Genomic DNA, 18,811 nt, shown 5'->3' with positions numbered 1-18,811 from the left:
AGGAGAGTGGTTACCTCTTTGGAGGGAAGAAAGGGAATAGGATTCCAGAATGATCGCAGGGCCTCCATTTTGCTTGTAATGTTTTATTTAAACAAACCAAAAAAAAGGCAAATAAGTCAAAATTTTAAGATTTTTATAAACCTGGGAAACAAGTACATGGATATTCATTATATTAGTCTTTATATTTCTCTTATGTTTGAATTATTTTACATGCATGCAAATTAAGATAGATATGTGAAGATGTTCTAAAAGCAGCAAGAAGAAAGAGAAGGAACATGGCCACTGGAGTAAGAGGCGTGGGTTTGTCCTCTCTCTGCTTCTTCTTGCCTCTGTAGCCTTGGGCAAGTTGCTGTTATCTCTCTGAGATTGTTACCTCATCTGTAAAATGAGGATAATAATATCTCCTTCCCAGTTTGCTGTGAGGAATAGATAACATACCTAAAGTACTTTTAGTTCTTGAGATGCAGAAGTGCCAAGCACCGGGAATAAAATATGAACATCAACAGACACTGTCCGCACCCTTACATAACTTCAGTCTAGTTGGGGAAATAAATGATCAATTAATCACCCAAACAAAAGTAAACGGTACCTATGATCTGTGTCTTAAAGGACAGGTGCAAGGTACTATGAATCCTTCTAATAGGGAGTATTATGGACCATGTGTATTTGTGCCCGCCCATCCCCTCCAAATTCATGTGTTGAAACTCTTAATTCTCAATGTGGTGGTATTTGGAGTGGGGTCTTTGGGAAATACTTAGGTCTGAGAGTGGAGCCAACATGATGGGATTAATGCTCTTAGAAGAGACCTGAGAGAGCTCGCTTCCTGTCTCCTAACTGCCATGCAAGGAAACCAGGAAGGGGGCTCCCAGCTGAGCCCAGCCATGCTGGCACCCTCATCTCAGACTTCAGCCTCCAGATCTGTGAGGAATCAATGTTTGTTGTTTAAGCCACCCAGTCCACAGTACTCTTATTATAGCAGCTCAAACTGACTAGGACAAGGGGAAGTCATGAAAGGCTTCCCTGAGAAAAGCCTTAGAGCTGGGCTTTGAAGAAAAAGAGCAGGAACTTCAGTGAAGAGGGGAGGGTAGAGTGGTCCAACCTGAGGGAGCAGCCTGAAATGTTGTAGGAGGGAGCACAGCCATTAGGAGCTGAAAGGAGGCTGGCTGGTGGGATGGAGTGGAGAGTTCCAGGGGGAGAGTGGAGGTGCCGCATAATGCTGAAGAAGTAGGAAGGCCAGGTCTGCAGAACTGTGTAGGCCCTGTTGGGTAATTTGGGGTGTGAGAAGAGCAATTGGAAGATGCTGACCACTAAGCTAGAATTTCATAAATCAGGGTGAACAGAAGAAATGCTTGAAGGACAGTTTGGAAACAACTTAAAACAATGTGGCATTGTTAGGGAGTCCTAGCAAATGGTCTGCCTAACTGGCCCAGAACAATCAGAGCTAGTGGTGATGGCCTTTTAGAAGACAAGAATTAAGAAGCTGAAGTTGCATCCACAAACCAATGGGTAGTTTGTTTTAACTTTTATGCAATCAGAAGAGAGCGTTGGTCACCCAATAATCCTATTTTACCAATAATTGCTCACCTTAATGGTCATCTTCTTTAAATATCAACGTAATAGAGTCCTTAGTTGTACAGATTCTAAGTTTATGCTGTATTATACAAAGTTAGAGCCTAAAATAAATAGTGAACCAATACCAAGGAATTTAACAGTATTCTAAATAGATTCCATTGTGTGTAAGCACTGTTACCAAAATGACCACTGATATGCTTACCCCTCCTTCAACTGAAGGGCTTAACACATTAATGTTTAAAATGTTTTCCATACATTAATGAATTAAACAAATACTTGCTGAGGGTTTACTATGTCCAAGGCACCATGCCCTGTGTCACATGGCAGGTGATGGATAAATGAGTTTGTTGGTGTCTTGCTTCTCACTCTGAAAGATCACTCCCTTCCCTTCCCCTGCTATGGAGCTGCTCCCCTTGGTTTCTGAAGCATTTCTATGTCGCCTCCAGCAACAAAGAGGTGACCAGAAACTGGATGAGAGAAGAGAAGGTGTGGGCTGGTCTTTAAAAATAGGTTGAGAAAAGAAAAACATCTCTTTCCTTATTGGTCACATTTAGAGGATGCTAAGGAACCAACTTGTTATTCTGCAAACTGGTAAGTAAAGGGAAAGAAAGAATCAAGGACTGAAAGTATAAGTTTAAAAGTAGAGAATTATGAAGGTAAACATTTTTTTAATGGCTGCATACAATTCTGTTACAGGAAAGACCTTTATTTAACTAGTTCCCCATTGATGGATAATTTGTTTCTTTTCCCTTCTCTCTCCTCTAACTTTTTTTTTCCTTCTTTTTCTCCTTCACTAAATAAAGAATGGTACAACAAACATCCTTGTATATGTTATTTTCATGAACTTTTAGTTTAGTCATAGGGAAAACTGTGGTAATTAGGGATTTCTGGGTTAAAGGTATTTTTAAAGATGTATTTTTAAACTATTAATAATAATTACTGTGTTGTCCTCTAGAAAGGTTGCACTAGTTTACATTACCTCCCACAGGTATAACAGTGTACATTTCCCCGCACCTTTGCCAGCATGATATATCAGCAAGCTGAAATTTAGCCTATATGATAAGTTACAATAGCATCTGAATGTTTTGAGTGTAATTTAGTTATGAGTAAGTTAATTTTAATTTATTATTATTATTATTTTCTGGCCAATTGTTCACATTTTTTAGGTGGTGCTTTTTATTACTCATTTCTAACCTGGAGTCCTTAGGTTTAATGCTTAGTTTGGCTCCAAGGTGCCCAGTGACTTTCATTATGCTCACAGACATTCGGCTTTATAAGGAGGCACAGTGGGTGTTACAGAAAGGTCTTGAGGGAAGGAGGTCTGCTCTGTGATTCGCTTTATGGGGAATCATGTCCTATTGTCAGCATAGATGCCCTATGTGAAAGATAGGGGTTATAATGATCAGCTACAACACTTTATGGATAACACATTTTTGTAAACCCTAAAGTAGTGTGGAAGTATAACATGTTATATTTTTTCTAAGTTTATTTACTTTGAAAGCAAAATCTTCAAATGTTCTGTTTAATTCTTAAAAGATCTTTAAGGGAACGTCTGTAATCTTAAAAAATTAATTACAGGAAAGCTGAGATCTGCCCTTTGATACACTAGCAGTACGATTTTATGTGTAAGGAGATGAAATGTAAATACCTGCTTTGGAGGATATAAATAAAAGCAGCATTTTAATTAGTGTTTGTTTATGTGGCAGCTTGTTTTTTTGTTTTTTCTTCTCTTCTTTTGAGCAGTTAAAGACTGCCCTATAATAGAGGAGGGGCTCTAGTAGTTTTACTTTATCCTGAAATTGACTCTCTCAAGGAAGGACTCTTGAAGGCTTAGTTTTTTAATTGCACTTGTTAGTGTAACATTTGTTTTAAAAAGAGAAATATTTTATATCTTTTTTTTTTTTTTTTGCGGTACGCGGGCCTCTCACTGTTGTGGTCTCTCCCGTTGCGGAGCACAGGCTTCGGACGCGCAGGCTCAGCGGCCATGGCTCACGGGCCCAGCCGCTCCGCGGCATGTGGGATCTTCCCGGACCGGGGCACGAACCCGCGTCCCCTGCATCGGCAGGCGGACTCCCAACCACTGTGCCACCAGGGAAGCCCAATATTTAATATCTTAAGGGACTGTCTACTCTCTGGCGATAAGACACCAGGCTTTGTTGTTTAAGACCTCAGTGAAATATTTTTACTTCTCCATTTCCTTTGCCATATAAAATATGTTGAAGTGCTTTAAACCCAAACAAGCAAGTTTGATGCCTATTTATCACACGTGAGTATGTTTAGCAATAGTTGTTAAAAAATGTGGAGTAACTGTGTTGGTGAAGGAGGTGGTAATGATGAAATGAGTGAACTATGTCCTGTTTATTTTTTAGTAACCTCATGTGATGACTTGAAGGACTAAAGAAATTTTTGAAATTATATAAGGAATATCCATATATTATAGAATTTGCAGTTTCTGTAAAATACAGCTGTCTACATTTTAACCTATAGATTATGAAGAATGTATTTTAAAGTCACTTTTTTAGGACATAAAAGTTATAAACAAAGGGAGAAGACAGAAAACAAGCTAGTCATGCTGTAGTTGCATCAAAAATGACAAGATTGCTATCTATGAAATATAAATTGTTAAAAATACAGATTGATAAGAAGAAAACTAAAATCTTAGTAGACAAAAAGGCAATCACGAAAGAGGACATATATAGTACCACTATATAACAGAAAAGATTTAGTTTCCCTAGTGATCAAAGAAGTGTACATTTAAAATAAGATACTGTTTTCACCTATTAGATTAACAAAATAAACACTCCATATCGTTGAAGATATGTTGAAATGAACATTCATGCGTTACTTATGGAATATAAATGGGCAGAACATTCAAGAGAGCAACTTTATAATATGTATCAAGACTCTACTTCTAGGAGTTTCAGGGAAATAATAATAAATTTACAAAAAGGTCATGTATAAAGGTATTCATTGAGATTTTTTTTTATTGTAACAAAAATCAGAAGCGATCTAAATGTTCAATCATGGGGGAATGTTTGAATAAATTATAAGGTATCTGTGAAATATGCAACTGTTACAGTTTATATTTATAAAATTTAAATTAACTTGAGAAAGTGATTGTTGTCATATTAAGTGGGGAGAAAACAGAAAGCACAATCTGAGTTATATTTCTGAAAGAGAAACAGACATGGGCCTATAAAAAAGAAAAGGCTAAAAATACCTGTGCCAAGATGTTCAGAGGATATTCAGGCATGGGATCATGGGTGATTATTTCACTGTTCATGCTTTTCTGTGTGGTCCAGTTTTTCTTCAGTTTGCATGTACTACTTTTGTAATCATAGAGAGAATGAACATTATTTACTCAAAATCATTTATTTGCATGATGACATTCCATGCTAGGGAATGCAGTCTTCCCAGGCTTTCGTAGCAGATTCCTTTTCCATGGTGTAGGCTATTCATCACAAGGGAGAACTTAGTTTTTTTAAAAAGAGGGCAACATTATCCTCATTGATTGAACCACTCAAGAATATAGATGGTTCTGTGGAAAGTGTGACTTTCCTGAGTGTGGAGAGAGAAGACCACATGTAACTTGGTGGATAGTCATCCTAAAATGTAATGTCTAGAAGAGTTCTAGAAAAGTGTTATATATAGGAAAATTGGTTTTAACTTGTTTGAGAAAACCGAGAGGCCAACTATATCTTACTAAAGCAGAACTTGTCAATGTCCTTTAGAGTTGTTGATAAAGAAACATTTCAGTTCACACTAGTGGATTTTAATAAAGGAAAAAGATATTCACACAAGTGCTTTTATTTTTTTCTTCCTTCTTGCAGTTCTCTTTACAGTGTTGAAGAGCTGTGTTTGCAACTCTGTAATGGATTTATTGACAAAAGCCTGCTGGCATTAGGGATAGTTCAAACTTGTAAAATTAGCAACATAATATTTTCATTTGTTTTGCTTGAAGGTTTTTACAGGTCATTTATACCTTTGGTTTAAAGGAAAAATACTGCTTTGACCATCTTTAATTCTAGATTTTGGAAGATATTCCTATTTTAAAAAGAGTGGACTGGAATAATTTTTTTGGTATTATGTGTCTTTGTGTATCCAACATGTACACATAAAATAAGACTATTGTACCAAATTAAAACGTTTATGAAGGCAGTTAACAAGAATGGACCAACAAAAGGGAAATTTTAAGGTGGGGAAGGTTATGGGTTTTATTTTAACAATTAACATTTAATTAATGTTAATTAATTAATTATTGATTAAAAGCAGATATTTTCATTTCTATAAAATTGGGATTTTGACAGATCTTTAAAGGAAATGCTGTATGAACATACAAGGAATTATCTAATTTTTATCTGAAATTGACATGAAGAAGTTTCAGATTTTCTTAATTTTTTTCATTATGGTTTATTTACCATATGTATTCATGTTGTGAGGTAATCAAGAATAAAATGCTGTACACTGCAAATAATTTTAAATAAAATGTACGTTGCAAATAAAAATAATAATTTAATTTTTGATGATTTTTGTCTCATCTTTTAAGATTTAACCTTTAAATTTAATTCCTCACTTGAAGGCAAATGAGTTTTTCTTTACTTCTAGAGGGCTGTTCTGTCATCTGCACTACAAAGGAGCAGTTTCTCATTCTATTTTAGTAATCTGGGAATGGCAAATATTTAGAAGAACTCCAGTACAATGGCAGAAAGAGAGGGAAATTGAAGTTTGGTGGGATCTTCTCTTGTCTGCACTATATTTAAAAGTATCTTTGTCTAGGGAGGGAAGAAGAAATATTGCAAATTTTCAGGTTAATGTGAAAGAACTAAATTTTTGTCTTTGTAATTTATGAATGAATGAATGGAGAAAAATATTCTATGTATTTTTCCTTTGTTCCAGTTTTAAAACTTCCTATATTGTATGTTTTACTTTTAGGCCATTTGTCATTTCTCTGACTTGGTTTTCTATGGAATTTGACAGAACAGAGAAAAGAATTTTATGATGGAATTATATGAATTCCTTATCTTCTTATGACATGCTAAACCTACTGGAAATAAATGATGATGATGAGAATTAATATATTAAATATTGGAATAGCATATCTATGTAAATATTTAGAAATTAATATAGTGAAAAAAATTTAAATATCATATAAACTAAAAAGATAAATTTTTGCAAAGAAAGTTTTCGGAAAGAATGCTGAAGTCTGTCACATGTAAAACTTTAATGAAATGTGTAAGATTATGATTGGACCAGGCTTTAGAACATATATATAAATATAGAAAAAAAGATGTAGAATATATATAAATATAGAAAAAGTGTATATCTCCATATACCAAAAAAACTTATGGGATAGTACCATTACTTAAAGAAATGCCTGTTAAAATAAGGTAGGAGAATAATTTCATGTCTTTTAAACTAAATATTTTTTGTTTTTTAAAGAAGATGATAACGCCCGGTATTTGTCAGGTTGTAGAGTGTAGAGTGCAGTTTGACAGTGCAATTTAAGTTCTATAAATATGTTCATATCCTCTGACCCAGTGATTCCAAGCATGAAAATTTATGCTAAGAAAATAATTTAAAAGATGACAAAGAAGAAAGCAGCAACAACAACCAAGGATGTACATATGTACAAAGTTTTTTACAGAAACATTACTTTTTTCAGTTTCCACATTTTCCATGATAAAGATCATACATTGTTTAGAGACAGACTATGCAAGAGTTACGTTGCATAGGCATAAGCATACATGGGTTTGTAATTATACACATATGATTATAAATGTGCTTGCAAAAGGTTTATTGGATATATACATAAGACTCTGGAAATATACAATGTTTAGTGTTACAATTATATACTGAAACAAGGAAACTTGACAGTATGCTAAATTTGCTTACAAGTAGGCAAAATGCAAAATACATCTTCTGTACTAAAATGGAGGGCAATCATACTATAAGCTGAGCGGGACTCTGACCCTAAGAAAAACTACCAGACTGACAGCTCTTTGATGATAAGAACCCATCTTGTCTTATTCATCTGTCAACTGGAGAGTAGTTGGCTCTCACCAAACGATTACTGATTGGATCTGTCATTTTTTTTTTCTCAAAATCCTGGTTGCTAATTAGGTTCCCAGACTCCTGCCAGGTGACTACTTCACAATCACTTGGGCTATTTAAAGATGCAAATTCCTAGGTCTCTTTCCTCTGGAATTCTTACTCATTCACCTAGGCTCACGGACTTTCTCTTTTTTTTTTAACTTTTAATTTGAAATAATTTAAAACCTTCAGAAAATTTACAGAGAGTTCCCACTTAACCTTCACTTAGGATCATTTGTTACTGTTTGTATTCAGTTTAGGGTTTTATTTATTTGTTTATTTGTATTGTGATTATGTGAAACATCATGATTCTTAGAATCAGACAGTACAAAAAGGTGTCCTCAGAGAAATGTGAATCTATTTTTTAAAAGTCCCCTAGATGATTCTGATATTCAGCTGTTACAGAACCACTGGTCTAGCCTATCGGGTTTGAAGTCAGACCTGAATTTAAATCCATTTTCTCTCAAGTATGTAATGGGGGTAAGTTACTTTCCCTTTCTGAGCTTCCAGTTCCTACTTCTAAGGATTGTTGTAAGGATATAAAAATATATATAAAATGTTTATGACAACGCCTGCAAAGAGTGAGAGCCCACGTAATAGCTGTATTTATTCTCTCATACATCCATTTAGCAAATATTAATTACATTGCTCCTAAGTACTGAGGCACTATACTGTTTCTCAGTGATACAAAATACCTAATACTTGGTTCATGCCCTTGAGTAGTGCACATTTTATGGGGCTCATAGCAGTTTTTCAGAAAATATAATGATCGTTTCTTAACTGATGTGCCATCTATAAGGCTAAGATAAAAATTAAGTCATGATTTTATGGAAGCTTTTCTCTAGAAAGGCTAACTATCATGGTTAAAAAAAGTCTAGAGAAGCACATAGTTATGTATCTCTGACTCAAATATAAGTCATTTCAGGGTTTTTAAGATGTATAGATATCAGACCATTTGAAGTTGAATTTTCTAGTGAGTGCCTGTAGACAGGTTACGTGTTCTTAGGTACTAGACATTCAAGTGATATATATATATATATATATATATATATGTCATATGTTTTAGAACAGTGTTTTTTATTTTGGCCTTTATAATATTCAGGTATGTTCCCTGTATACCCACTTTGTGAAGTTTTTACGATAAATGGATGTTGAATTTTGTCAAGAACTTTTTCTGCATCTCTTGAGATGTTCATATGATTTTTATTCTTCAGTTTGTTAATGTGATGTATGATTTGCAGATATTGAACCATCCTTGCATCCCTGGGCTAAATCCTACTTGATCATGGTGTATGATTCTTTTAACATAGTGTTGAATTCAGTTTGCTAATATTTTGTTGAGAATTTTTGCATCTGTGTTCATCAGTGATATTGGCCTGTAATTTCCTTTTTGTATGATATCTTTGGCTTTGGTATCAGGGTGATGTTGGCCGTGGGGAATGAGTTCAGAAGCGTTCCTTTCTCTGCAATTTTTTGGAATAGTTTGAGAAGAATAGGTGTTAACTCTTCTCTAAATGTTTGATAGAATTCACCTATGAAGCCATCTGGTCCTGTACTTTTGTTTGTTGGGAGTTTTTTTATATTACTGATTCAATTTCATTACTGGTAGTTGGTCTGCTCATATTTTCTATTTCTTCTTGATTCAGTCTTGAGAGATTGTACACTTCTCAGAATTTGTTCAGTTCTTGTAGGTTATCCATTATTGGTGTATAATTGTTTGTAGTCATCTCTTGTGATCTTTTGTATTTCTGTGGTATCAGTTGTAACTTCTCCATTTTCAGTTTTGATTTTATTCATTTGAATCCTTTCTCTTTTTTCCTTGTTGAGTATGGCTAAAGGTTTGTCAATTTGTTTATCTTTTTAAAGAACCAGCTCTTAGGTTCATCGATCTTTTCTTGTTTTAGTCTCTATTTTATTTATTTTCACTCTGATCTTTATTACTTCTTTCCTTTTCCTAACTTTTGGTTTTGTTTGTTCTTCTTTTACTAATTCCTCTAGGTGTAAAGTTAGGTAGTTTATTTGGGAATTTTCTTGTTTCCTGAGGTAGGCTTGTATCTCTGTGAACTTCTCTCTTAGAACTGCTTTTGCTGTGTCCCATAGATTTCGGATCATTGTGTTTATGTTTTCATTTGTCTCCTGGTATTTTTAAATTTTCTCTTTGATTTCTTTAGTGAACCATTGGTTGTTCAATGGTATATAGGTTAACTTCCACAAGTTTGTGTTTGCGGGTTTTTTTCATTTATTTGATTTCTAATCTCATTTCATTGTGGTTGGAAAAGATGCTTGATATGATCAGTTTTCTTAAATTTACTGAAGCTTGCTTTGCGGCCTAGGATGTGATCTATCCTGGAAAATGTTTCTTGTGCCCTTGAAAAATGTTTCTTGTGCCCTTGAAAAGAATGTATATTCTGCTGCTATATGTCTTGGTGTGGACCTCTTTGGATTGATCTTGTGTATGACTCTCTTTGCTTCCTGGACTTGAATATCTGTTTTCTTTCCCAGGTTAGGGAAGTTTTCAGCTATTATGTCTTCTCTGTCCTTCTCTCTCTCTCTCTCTCTCTCTCTCTCTCTCTCTCTCTCTCTCTCCCCTCCTTCTGGGACCCCTGTAATGCGAATGTTAGTATGTTTTATGTTGTCCCAGAGGTCTCTTAAACTATCCTCATGTTTTTTCATTCTTTTTTCTTTTCTCTGTTCAGCTTGCGTGATTTTCACTGCTATATCTTCCACTTTACTGATCTGTTCCTCTGTATCATCTAATCTGTTGATTTCTTTTACTGTATTTTTAATTTCAGTTAATGTATTCTTTAGTTCTGTTTGGTTATTCTTTGTATTTTCTAACTCTTTGTTAAAATTCTCACTGTATTCTTCCATTCTTCTCCCAAGTTCATTGAACATCTTTATGATCATTACCTTGAATTCTTTATCAGGTAGATTGCTTATCTCAACTTTGCTCAGTTTTTCTTCTGAGGTTTTATCTTGTTCCTTCATTTCAAAAATATTCCTCTGTTGCCTCATTTTTTCTGATTCTCTATTTTTATTTGTATATTGAGAAGGTTGGTTATGTTTCCCCATCCTGGAGAAGTGGCCTTATGTAGGTGATATCCTATGGCATCTAACAGCACACTCTCTTCTGTTCACCAGAGCTATATTCTCTAGGGGGGGCCCCCAATGTGGCTGTGTTGGCCCTTCTGTCATGGTAGGGTTGACTACTGTGGGCATGCTGGTAGATGTGACTGGCTCCCAGCCCATTTGTTTGCCAGGCCCTGCCTAGTGCAGAGGCTGCTGGCTGCTGGTGGGCAGAGCTGGGCCCTGGGGCTGGCCTGCTTGTGGGTGGAGCCAGTTCCAGGGTGGTTGGCTTTGGGTTCTGGGGTCCCAGTGCTGGTGTTGGCCAGCTGGTGGGTGGGTCTGGAGTTGGGGTTGCCCCAGGGCTGGTGCCACCCACTAGTGGGCAGGGCTGGGGTCTGGGGAGTACTGATCCTGTTGTATGCTGTTGGTAGGCAGAGCCATGTCCCAGTGTGCCTGGCTGCACAGCCTGGGGAGTTCTGGTCCTGGTACCAACCCACTAGTAGACAGAGCTGTGTCCCAGGGTCTCTGGCTGCAGGCCTGGGGGTCCCAGAAATGGTGTCAGCCTGTAAGTGGGCAAGGCTAGATCCCAGCTGCTAGGGGACTCAGGAGTGCCTACTCGTCCTGCTGGCCTGCTAGTGTCCCTGTGCAGGCAGCTGCTTGGCCTAGGGGGCTCCAGGACTGGTGCTGACCAGCTGGTGGGTGAGTTTTGGTCTTGGCATTGATAAGCTAGAGGGCATACTCCAAAATGGCTCTTGCCAGCACCAGTGTCCTCCTGGTAGACTGAGCTCCCCAAAATGGCTGCTGCCAGTGTCTGTGTCATTAGGGTGAGTCCTAGTTGCCTGCTGCCTTCTCTGAGAGGCTCTCCAAAATCAGAAAGTAGGTCTGATCCAGGCTTCTTTCAAATTATTGCTTCTGCCCTGGGTGTCAGAGCATGTGAGATTTTGTGTGCGCTCTTTAAGAGTGGAGTCCCTGTTTCCCACACCCTCTGCCTTTCCTGAAAGCAAGCCCTTCTGCCTTCAAAGCCAAATAGTCTGCGGGCTTATCTTCCAGGTTTAGGACCCCAGGGCTGGGTAGCCTGAACTTGATGTGAGGCATGGGCTCCTTGCTTCATGGGGAAAACCTCTGCAGTTGTGATTATCCGCCCATTTGGGGTCACCTCCCTGGGGGTGTGGGTCTTGACTGTATGTCTCTGCCCCTCTTACCTCTCTTGTTGTGTTCCTTTCTTTATATCTTTAGTTGCAGAAGATCTTTTCTGCTGGTCTTCAGGTTCTCATTGCTAGTTTCTCTGTAAATAGTTGTAAGTTTGATGTGCCCGTGGGAGGAGGTGTGCTCAGGGTCTTTCTACTCTACCATCTTGGCCACACACCCAGTGCTTCTCAATTTTAATATGATTCTCAGATCATATGAGGATCTAATTAAAAAGATTTGAAGTCAGTAGATCTGGCATAGGGCCTGAGAATCTGCATTTATAACAAGCTGCAGGTGCAGTGGTGTGAATTACACTTTGAGTAACAAGAGTTTATTATACTTATGTATAGCCGATTCACTTTGTTATAAAGCAGAAACTAACACACCATTGTAAAGCAATTATACTCCAATAAAGATGTTAAAAAAAAAGTTTATTGCACTGACTTTGAAACTCAGTTCTTCAACTTCTTAGATACGTGCATATTATTAATGATTAATTTCACTCTATGTGCCTGTTATACCTTGATGTATTAGCTATTGAAGTCACCACTTATGGCATTTTAAGATTTTAAATTAACACTCAGTACATGAAGACAAACCTCTAACAACTAATGGGTAGAATTGAAAAATAAATGTCATGATTTGGTAATGCAGCTAAAAATATGCTTCTTCCATTTGGATCTGTATATAATTTGTGAGATTTTCTCCCCACTGTGACAGCCACTATAAATACCTAAATAAACTGAAATTGGAACCTGACTTGCAAATACCTTTATCACAAAGGGTTAAATCAAGATTTTCTTTAAAAAAGTATATATAACACTGTGCTCACTGTATCAATATAGAAACAATAAAACAATGTTTCATGAAACAGTTTTGGAACCATTAATAAATAAAATAGAAGGCTTACTTTATTATTTCCTTCATCTGTCCTTTTAAAATTTCTAATTTGTATGTGTTTGAATTTACCTAATTTCTTGATACAGAAGTACATTTCTATAATTTATATTCTAAATTAGGGATATGTGCTCAAGAATACTTTTCTAATGGGGGGTAGAAGAAAACAGTTTAGATTTTACTGCTATGTAGCACAGAAAAGATGACTTTCTTTTGAAAAAAAAGAAAAACTGAGGGCAGATGTTTATAATTTGCCGGCTCTACTGAATAAAAATCTCCTCAGGGCGTTTCCAGGGTATCTGATATTCAGAAGCTCTTTATGACCACCCCATGTGGTTTAGCTTGAATTTGGCACTCTTCATTCAGAACTAAATATTTATGGCAATACAAGATCCCTTCTTTCCCCCCCACAGCAGAGGATAATGGATCTTTAAGTGACTAATTAGTGTATTACATTAAATTAAGTTAAATTGATCTAGTCCCAATTAATGAGAGTTCTGGGATCTTCAAAACATAAAATAATTATTACAGGGACAGGGCTATAAATATAAATGAATTAACTCACCCAGGCCCTGTGAAAATGCAGGTTGCTTCAGTTTTATTTATTCTGAGCCCACATCTAAGTTTCTGATATACTTCTTTTCCTTAGCACTGTCCTTTCGATCTTTGCCTAGTCATTTCCTACTCTCTAAACCAGAGGCTGTCAAACTTTTTGATCTGTAGAACGCTTTATACTCTTAAAATTGGTTGAGGACCTCAAGGAGCTTTGTTTATGTGAGTCATGTCTATCAATCTTTACCATGGTAGAAATTAAAACAATTTTAAAATATTCATTGTCATTAAAAAAACAAACCTATTGCATGTTAACATAAATAACATATTTCATGTAAAATAACTATTTCCCAAAATAAAAAATTAGAATAGTGGCAGCGGTTTACATTGTTTACAAATATCTTTAAGGTCTGGCTTAATAGAAGACAGCTGGGTTTTCCTGGCTACTTTTACAAACCATCTGTTGCAATACTGCACATCATGTAGCCTCTAGAAAACTCCATTGGACACTTGTGAGAGAATGAGTGAAAAAGGCACATAATGACTTAATATTGTTTCATGAAAATAGTTTTGATCTTGTAGATCCCCTGAAAGTGTCTCTGGGCCCCCAGGTGCTACCCTTCTTCCTAAGTTAAGGAGGGAGTTGCCATGGCTGTCTAGGACCTCCAAAAGTCTCAGTCTACTTCTCTGAAGAGGTTTGGCAGGGGCATAATTAGGGACTGCTTCGGAGGTGCAGTCATCCCCTCTATTTTACTCTCCCTGATTATGTCATAGTTTCATTCTCAAACATTCATATCTCACAAGCTCCTAGCTTGTGTCTTTGCTAGGTATAGTAAAGGTGGTCTTTTCCAAGTTGGCTGAAAAATGACAAATGGATAGAATTTGCTCAGTTTTGAATTTTTCTCTTATAAGTTTTCATATGTTATTACTTTCTGTTAGTAAACATGAGGTGGGAAGACAAATGAACAATTAAATCATATTATCACTGATAATCATATAAAATTCGTAAGCTTGTTTTGTATTGTGATATATGGACCCTTGGTTGAGTTTTGTTAAAAAATATATACACAGCAATACTGTCTGCTATGAAATTATTCCTCGTTCGTATGACAGAATTAAACATATCCTGTTATATAGCATCTCACCAAGAGTCAGCATGGTATTTCCTAAAGAGCATCACGATTTTCTGGTGCTCTGCCATATGAGTAAGTTTGAAAACCCTTGTAGAGGGCAACTTGGAAGGAAATGTATAGGCTTAAACCAGTCTATTTAATATAGCATATAGAGTCCCGCCATCTCCAGTATGAGGAGATAACGGGCTGAAGGAAAAGATTTTTCACTGATGCCTCTCCAAATTGGGTAATGGCGCTGATCCACAAATTCCTTTTATGTTTCTCCTCTACGGTTTTCTGATTCAGACGACAAAGAGAGCTAGCTAGGCAGTGGCAGATCTGAATAGTGAGTGCTGAGAGATCATCTGAGGCAGGAAGCAGAGCAACATCCTGAGGTTTATTAGGTAACACTCCAGATGATGGGAGTGGCTGCCACACCCGTTACATTGCCCTTGTTTTGTACGCTATCAGATTCCGGCATTCATGCATTCACAAAATGTTTATTGGGTACTTACTATGTGCTTTAAATTACACTGAAAAAGTCAACAAAGCTCCCAAACTTATTTTCAGGCAAAGCTCCGCTGACTCTCAGAAGGCACAGTTTAGATCTCTCTGGTAAATAATACCTGCATTTCTTACTTAAGGAGGATTAACTTAGTATCAGAGGCAACTGAGCACTAATGTGGTTGGCTGGGGGCCAGCTCTTTGAAGTTCCTTAACTTGCATAGACTAACCTTGTCAATTCCAAAGGTATAGGAAGCTGGAGTGTACTTTGATGTCAGAACTGTTTTGAGAGACCATCTTCTATTGCGTTTCCTTTGAAGCAGAGTGACTCAAGGCAATCTTTGCTTACACAGGGCCAATCATTTGACCTAGAAAGCTTAGAAAGAAAAATCCTTTGCCAAAAGGGAGTTGAAGATAGCTACAAGTGATTTGAAACATCATGTTTACTTAAAGAGTTTCCAGAGAGATCATTTGGAATTAATCTGGTTTACCTAAAGGCAGAGGATTAGTGTTCAAAATTATTCCTTATGGGAACTTACAATTCGGTGTAATGCATCTCTCAGAATTCTCAGGCACCAGCATGTTTTAACTGCAGACATTTCTGAGAAGGGCCAGTTTATTGGTAAATGCACAACTATCCGTAAACACAAAGTGTGTAACTGAAATATTTTTTAAAACCAGCTAAAAAGGACTTTGAATGGGAAAAAAAAAATCACAGAAGCTGAAGGTCCAGTTTCAGAGATACCAAGTTATCAGGTTTCTCCCCTGATGTCAGGTTAATGGGAAATTGGAAACTGAAAGCTGGTGTATGTTACCCTCTTACACCTTAAAATGTTGCTTGTTAAGACAGGCACATTTTTAAAATACCTGTTTGAATACCTGAAGTACAAGCCCTTATTTTCCTGCCTGCTTGTCATCCTTCTGATTGGCTGTTCTTCTGATCATAACCAGAACATCTGGATATTTTTCAGGCAGTTGAGATTAAAAGAAACTTGTCAAAGTATTTTCTTCTCCATTATGCTGAAATTCATGGTTTAAGATACTTGTTAGTTTCAGGCATAGTAGTGTCCTGAACTATTGAATAGATAATTATTTATAAATATCACAATTGGTTTTGTTTTTAATATTTTCATTTTCAAAATATTGATGTCTTTGAGAATGGAAACAGAGCATTTGTCCTAATTTAGCAGGCTGGAATGGGGTTTGGAGGTCATAATAGCAGAGAAGTGACATTGCTGACCCGTTATCATTTGATTGTTTCAGTCACTAATCTGAGTTACTGATCCTGGGTTCAGATTGGTACCCTTCTGTGTCCTTGGCTACAAATCCCTAGAATATTGACTATGGGACTTTTAGGAGTTCACAGTTTTGGGTGGGTTTGCAAAGTGGATCTGCCTGAATAGTAGGAACAAGTTGGCATTTCATACCACTTGTTTCATTTAAGATCATTTTTAGATGGTTTGACTTTATAGAGTTACCGAAAATAGTCACATCATGGCCCTACTTGAGTTTCCCCCATTCACTTCTAAGTGATGGGTGTGCAATGGAGAGAAAGGCCCGCTAGTAATTTTTAATTTTATACTAGCCAGTCATACTAGCCAATCATAATAAGCATCACATGTGAAATACAGGCTGATTACTACATGGATGTGAATGAGATGAAGTAAATCTCTACATGCAAATATATAAAATACATATTGAACAAACCATCTTTTCAAAAGTAAACATTTCAAGTTATTACATGTGTTGGACAAGCCAATCTTAAAAAGGAAAGAATTTTTAAAGCAAAATTTTCAGTTTTTTATTGAATGAAAAGAATTAAAAGTTCTACTTTTAGTCAATTTTTTCTGGAGCAAGGGAATGCTGAGAGTGGGGCAGTATAAAAATGATGAAATTAGAATGTCCACAATAATGGGAGAGTATTTTATTTTATTTAAAGAATTAATTTTATTTATTTATTTATTTTTGGCTGCGTTGGGTCTTTGTTGCTGCGCGCGGGCTTTCTCTAGTTGCGGCGAGCAGGGGGGCTACTCTTCGTTGCGGTGCGCGGGCTTCTCATTGCGGTGGCTTCTCTTGTTGCCGAGCACGGGCTCTAGGCGCACGGACTTCATAGTTGTGGCGCATGGGCTTAATTGCTCTGCGGCATGTGGGATCTTCTTGGACCAGGGATCGAACCCCTATCCCCTGTATTGGCAGGCGGATTCTTAACCACTGTGCCACCAGGGAAGTCCTGGAGGGTCTATTTTAAATTTTGAGTTTTTAAGTGTTTTTTGTCTTTTTTTTTTTTTTTTTTTGGCTGTGTTGAGTCTTTGTTTCTGTGCGAGGGCTGTCTCTAGTTGTGGCGAGTGGGGGCCACTCTTCATCGTGGTGCACGGGCCTCTCACTATCACGGCCTCTCTTGTTGTGGAGCCCAGGCTCCAGACGCGCAGGCTCAGTAGTTGTGGCTCACGGGCCTAGTTGCTCCGCGGCATGTGGGATCTTCCCAGACCAGGACTCAAACCCGTGTCCCCTGCATTGGCAGGCAGATTCCCAACCACTGCGCCACCAGGGAAGCCCTAGTTTTATCAGTGTTTTTATCAGAATGTATTCTGATAACAAATTCTGCTGCACATTGAAGATAGCAGATAAACCAGAAAGTGTTCAAATAGTCCTTATTTTCTCTCACAAACTGGGTGAGAGTAACTAAATCTTTCTAAACGTCAACAATGTTAACTTTTCTCAGAACTATGAAAATCTTAAGATTTCTTTTTATGTCATTTTATTAACTACCTTATCTTGAGTGACTGGTTTTGTTTAGTTTTTTGTGGGTTTTTTCTATTTGAAAGACCTTTTAGAAATTTCTTAGTTTATTTGGTTGTTTACTTCTTTTTAATCTTGAAACATCTAAGATAAATAATTTTTTCTAAGATTCTAATTATTTTAAAAATACATTTTATGTTTTGAGTAGCATATGTATTATATTTCTGATTATGGTGATTTTGGCAAAGGGTGTTGAGATCCTTTGTGAGGTCAAGAATTTTTAAGGTTAAGAATGAGAGAAGGAAAACCCTCAAAATCTAAGGAAGCTAGTATTAAATAAATTGATGTTTAATCCCTTGAAAGCCACGGTTCTGCTTGGTGTCCAGTTACCTTGTGCACCTTGTCTGTTGAACTGATTGATGATAGGTGAATCTGTTTTTCCCCCAATAAGTGCTTTTCTGCAATTCCTAAAGATTCCTGTTTAAAAGGCACTCTTTCAAGAGATTTTCAGATTAGAGGTGACAGAAAACAAACAGTAGCACTTGGGACACTATCTCTTGGCTTTTGTATACTGTTTTTGTTCCAAAATGTAGTTTTTAGTTGGTTTATCATTTTCCCCACGTTACTATTTTTCTTATAGTCATAGCCACATGTTATTCAGCTACATAAAATATATATGCTTCGGATCAAAGGCTACAAGAAACATAGAAAAAGGAAAATACCTATTATATTACAGACGTGGGATAACGGGTGAAAGTAATTTTTTAAAATGTCTTAATGGGGGCTTCCTTGGTAGTGCAGTGGTAAAGAATCCACCTGCCAATGCAGGGGACATGGGTTCGAACCCTCGTCTGGGAAGATCCCACATGCCGTGGAGCAACTAAGCCCGTGTGCCACAACTACTGAGCCAGTGCTCTAGGGCCCATGAGCCACAACTACTGAGTCTGTGTGCCACAACTACTGAAGCCCGCATGCCTAGAGCCCATGGGCTGCAACAAGAGAAGCCACCGCAATGAGAAGCCCGCGCACCGCAACGAAGAGTAGCCCCCACTCGCCACAACTAGAGAAAGCCCGCGCGCAGCAACAAAGAC

At 37.1% G+C, this 18,811-nt stretch overlaps 1 protein-coding gene across 2 annotated transcripts in view; it reads left to right on the top strand.

The window, feature by feature from the left end:
• DISP1 (dispatched RND transporter family member 1) overlaps window positions 1-18,811 on the top strand; it is a 211,191-nt gene that overhangs the window by 90,793 nt on the left and 101,587 nt on the right. The window lies entirely within an intron of this gene.

Source organism: Orcinus orca, chromosome 1 (genome assembly GCF_937001465.1).
Source record: "Orcinus orca chromosome 1, mOrcOrc1.1, whole genome shotgun sequence".
In the NCBI taxonomy this organism is placed as follows: Eukaryota; Metazoa; Chordata; class Mammalia; order Artiodactyla; family Delphinidae; genus Orcinus; species Orcinus orca.
This window is presented reverse-complemented; position numbering and strand designations above follow the sequence as displayed.